The 5,320-nt window shown below is 38.1% G+C and overlaps 1 long non-coding RNA gene across 1 annotated transcript; it reads right to left on the reverse strand.

Annotated features, from left to right (window-relative positions):
- Positions 1 to 1,629: 1,629 nt before the first annotated feature.
- Positions 1,630 to 5,115, reverse strand: LOC143818289 (uncharacterized). The gene is made up of 3 exons (XR_013224441.1): positions 4,993 to 5,115; positions 3,817 to 3,931; positions 1,630 to 2,123 (listed from the first exon to the last, which is right to left on the reverse strand). It is a non-coding gene; the product is annotated as an uncharacterized LOC143818289 (long non-coding RNA).
- Positions 5,116 to 5,320: the final 205 nt, after the last annotated feature.

The raw sequence follows: 5,320 nt of genomic DNA on the forward strand, positions 1-5,320 counted from the left end.
GATGTGAGGGGGAAAATTAAAGATGTGATGGGGAAAATGAGAGGCATGATGGGAAAATAAGAGAAGTGAGGTGCTATAACTAACCACAGATATTTACTATGCCCAGGCAACGCCGGGCTCTTCAGCTAGTTTTAAATAAATCCCCAACAGTGTCACCAGCATAGCACTCCCACACCATCATCACACCTCCTCCTCCATGCTTCACGGTGGGAACCAGGCATATAGCGTCCATCCGTTCACCTTTTCTGCATTGCACAAAGACACGGTGGTTGGAACCTAAGATCTCAAATTTGGACTCATCAGACCAAAGCACAGATTTCCACTGGTCTAATGTCCATTCCTTGTGTTCTTTAGCCCAAACAAGTCTCTTCTGCTTGTTGCCTGTCCTTAGCAGTGGTTTCCTAGCAGCTATTTTACCATGAAGGCCTGCTGCACTAAGTCTCCTCTTAACAGTTGTTGTAGAGATGTGTCTGCTGCTAGAACTCTGTGTGGCATTGACCTGGTCTCTAATCTGAGCTGCTGTTAACCTGTGATTTCTGAGGCTGGTGACTTGGATAAACTTATCCTCAGAAGCAGAGGTGACTCTTGGTCTTTCTTTCCTGGGGCGGTCCTCATGTGAGCCAGTTTCTTTGTAGCGCTTGATGGTTTTTGCCACTGCACTTGGGGATACTTTCAAAGTTTTCCCAATTTCTCGGACTGACTCACCTACATTTCTTAAAGTAATGATGGCCACTTGTTTTTCTTTACTTAGCTGCTTTTTTCTTGCCATAATACAAATTCTAACAGTCTATTCAGTAGGACTATCAGCTGTGTATCCACCAGACGTCTGCACAACACAACTGATGGTCCCAACCCCATTTATAAGGCAAGAAATCCCACTTATTAAACCTGACAGGGCACACCTGTGAAGTGAAAACCATTTCCTGTGACTACCTCTTGAAGCTCATCAAGAGAATGCCAAGAGTGTGCAAAGCAGTAATCAAAGCAAAAGGTGACTACTTTGAAGAACCTAGAATATAAGACATCATTTCAGTTTCACACTTTTTTGCTAAATATATAATTCCACAAGTGTTAATTCATAGTTTTGATGCCTTCAGTGTGAATGTACAATTTTCATAGTCATGAAAATACAGAAAAATCTTCAAATGAGAAGGTGTGTCCAAACTTTTGGTCTGTACTGTGTATATATATATATATATATATACATATGGATATGGATTCTATGTGTATAAATCTATTCTAACCTGTCACTCTGTGATTATACTGTACGGGGCAGATATTTGCCGGCTTTTAATCAATCTATCTATCTATCTATCTATCTTATATATATGTGTGTTTTGAAAAATATTTCGTTTTAAAACTATGTGTAAATGACAGAGAACTGCTGTATGTAAAAGCTCATGCTAAAAACGCATTGCATACGGATGTCATACGGATGTTGCATTTAAAAATTGCATTGTTCTTGCATGACACTCGCATGACACTCGCATAGCACTCGTCCGTTTTTTCGGTCCGGAAATCAGACCATTTTTTTTCCTCGCAAATGGGTATGAGCCGTAAGTAAAATATAACTGACACCCCCCCCCCCGTCCAAAAAGCTAATGAAAATTTGATAATCAAAATGTACACATACTGTATATACTTTATTTTGAGCACAATCACACAATCAAACTAAAGCATGGACAGGTAAAATAAATTAACAATCTGCAAACAATAAATACCAGTAGCAAAATCAGGCACATTAAACGTGTCAGTTACTAAAAGTGTTCTTCTAGGTTTATCTGTTTTTGATCATTTTATTTATCATTCTATTAATTTTTTTAGCTTACTATACTGTTTTGGAAAGTGTCACATTTAGTTTCTAGCTTTATGTTTTTCCTAAATGGAAAATACGAACAAAATACACAGTTACGGAGGAAGAGGTGCAGCGCAAAATGTTATCGGTCCAGCTGACGTCTTGCTATGGAGACATGTTGGCATGCAAGTTTGGAGAATCATTATTGGCATGCACCTATTTTTTTTCATTTCTTTGAGTTTTTTTGCTGTCAAATTTCTTAATAGCTGAACAAACATTTTTGGAGGTTGCGTTAAAACACTTTTTTTCTCCCGTCTTCAGTTCTACACTAAAATAAATTGAAAATAAGGGAAAATATTTAAAAACAGGATCTTTATATAAAATACGCATTGCATTAAAAAGAACCTGTCATTAGGTCATAGCTTTTACATAAGTTGTGTGATTTAAATGATAAAAAAATAATAATTAAAAATTAAATTACAAAAACACTACTCACCTCTTTAATCCCAAGTACAGATGCTCTGGAGATCCCTGCAGTCTTTATTGACAAGCTGACAGCACTTGTCGGCTGCAGTCAATCAGTGGCATGATGTTAGTAATAATGCCAGTGATTGGCTGAAGAGGTCATCTGTCATTCTTACTGGTATCATAGCTTAGTGCTAAGTAGTTATGCCAGTTGTATGCTATGTGATGGTTGAGGTGTGCATTTGGCTGCAGTAATCACATGATGATGACAGCTTGTCGACAAAGACTGGCAGGAACAGCTGAAGTGTAGGTGCCGCAATGGTTGGGGTTTTACACCGCAAAGTACCAAACAGCGCTGGTAAGCATCATTTAATGTGAACTGTGCCTCTGCCACATAAAGGGGAATCAGTTATAGGGAGGGGTTTATTATAGATTTTGTATTGATCCCCAGGAGCTTAACATTACGTCTCTGGATGTAATCCGATTTCAAAGTTACTGGAAATGTTTTTATTCTCTAATTTTGTGACAAACCTGCAGAAAAATGTTGTACTAGGATTCAAAATGGAGTTTCCCACTAAACACATTTCTAATTTTTCTCGTAGGATAGGGAATGAATGTAAAATCATTGTGGGTCATCTGTACAGACCCTCATTAATTTCAAGAATTAATTTCAACAAATGGAGTCGCAATGTCACCCGTTTATATGGCGCATTGTGCGTATGCTCAACAAATGCTTCACTGACTTCATTTATGGCAGAACTGCTATCTCCCTCAGGTGATAAATGTATTTGGTAGGAAAATTGCTTTACGAGAACCAGAAATTAGCAATATTATGAACAGATGAAAACACTTACTAGTCTCTATCTGCTGCATTACAAAGAGGTATTAGGTGTTTTTGTCTCCCAAACTATCACCACTATCATCCAGTGCTGATCTAGATGAATTCTATTGTTAATGCACCTTGTCTGTATTACTGGCTGAAGCCGCAGCCTAGCAATGGCGGTTGAACGTGCACATGGCTTAGAAGCTCTTTTTAATAAAGCTGGCTGGATCACTGGACATCCAGCTTTAGTGCAAATCCCTCCATTCTTGAGAAAAGAAAGATTTGTAATGAGGGATAACTTACAAAGTTGCATGATTTTCTTGCAAACACTTTTTACATTTTATCTCATAGTGATTTTGAGGCTAAGTCTGTAAACTTCTGTTTTAATAAATTTGGCCTGTGCTGACGCAAAGAAACATTGATGAGCGATTATTAAAAGAACACTTGGTGGTAGCCATGGTGGTTTTACGGAAGCCTTTTTGTAATGTCCAGGTGTCAAATTCTATTTCAATTGATGAAAAATACAATATGGTCTATCACACATGAGAACTATAATCTCGCTCCATCTCTCATTTTGTCTCCTTTTTCCATTATGGTGGATGAATTGAAATATTTTGAGATAACCATTTGTAATGATGATTAAACCATGATTAGTATGAAAAGCTGGCATAGCTATGTCATATGAAGGTGTATCCAGAATAGTTACATATATACCTGTATATATCAAACTTACATAAATGCCTTGTTTGTACAAGCCCTGTCATCAGTCCTGTTATAGCTTTTTATGTTTTCACTATTAAGGCGATTGATTGCACTTTTGCAGCATGTTAAGATGTTGCTGCCTTTATCTAAAATAGAAATGACAAGTACAAATTAGAAAATAAATTAAAAAGGTATGACAAGTATGTCATGATAGAGGTGGTTTACACAAACAATACTGGTTTAAAGGTTTATTCCCAAAATCATAATGTGATCTTAGTTTTCTGTATATACAGAATTAATTATTTATGACAACACAACCTATTTTGAAATCTGCACTTATTTGCAGCGATCACCCCCTAATGATGTCCCGCCGGGTCTCTCATTACCCTGTGTTGCTACCGTATGCATCCTCTAGTAATTCTAATATTTAAAATATGGCATCAGATGCACCTATTGACCTTGTGTAATAAAACATCTGTTGTGGTATAGCTGAGCTATGCAATGCTGAAGATCCCATTGAAACTAGCTGTATTTGCACTTAATAACCCTAATTCATAAAAAAATCACCTGCACCTATGACCCTATCTAATGAAACATTCCCCAGACCACCTCACAGTTGCCTGATTGCCCTGAAAGCTGTGTTGTACAGGTTAGCTATTCTATGCTGAGCTCTGCTATGTATGTAGGGGAAAGTATAATCATACTCTTAAAATCTCCATGGGTTTCACAAAATGTCGTCAGAGCCCCCACACCACCGAACACCACTGAAACTGCCGCACCAGCCTGGGATGGATGTGCGGGGGCTCTGGGCTTTCACAAAATGTTGGCGAGTCCCTGCACCACCGAGCACCGTCGAACTTTCCGCACCAGCCTGGGAGGAGAGTCAGATCATCGCCAAACCACCGAACACCTCCTGTGACTGCGCCCCACCAGCATTCCCGATCACCTCCCCAGTAAGCTGAGTTTGGACTGTAAAATGGACCACTTTTTGACACATTAATTTTTTCCTTATTTTCCTTCTGAAAAATGTTTGTGCGTCTTATGGTTCGGTGGTCTTATAGTCCAAAAAATATGGTACATACTTAATCATAGAACTAATTAAGTCACAGATTGTAAGTAAATACTGCTCTAAAATTAATATATTGTAGGCAGAAAATGACAATTTCTATAACAGTGTTTTGCATCATTGCTTTGTAGAAATACTTACAGATTGAGAAACCGGTGACTTGCAGTGATAGAGCCACAAGCACAATCAGGCAGGCTGCTCTCATCATGACTTCTCTTGAGTCTTTGCCTTCGTAGATACATTCTGTAATCTTCTCTTTGCATTATATACTATTCCTTAAGGTGTGAGATGTTTGTAATGGAATTTCTTGTTAACATGTTGATATATCCTAATTCCATAGTTGAGGCTATATTTTACTTTCATTGTAGGTGGAACCTATATTTAAATGTGAAAGTCCCTCATACGTAGGTGAAACTGATAAGCAAAATGTAATATTTATGAGAGGAAGTAACTGGACCCACAGGAAGTT

Source organism: Ranitomeya variabilis, chromosome 3 (assembly GCF_051348905.1).
Source record: "Ranitomeya variabilis isolate aRanVar5 chromosome 3, aRanVar5.hap1, whole genome shotgun sequence".
In the NCBI taxonomy this organism is placed as follows: Eukaryota; Metazoa; Chordata; class Amphibia; order Anura; family Dendrobatidae; genus Ranitomeya; species Ranitomeya variabilis.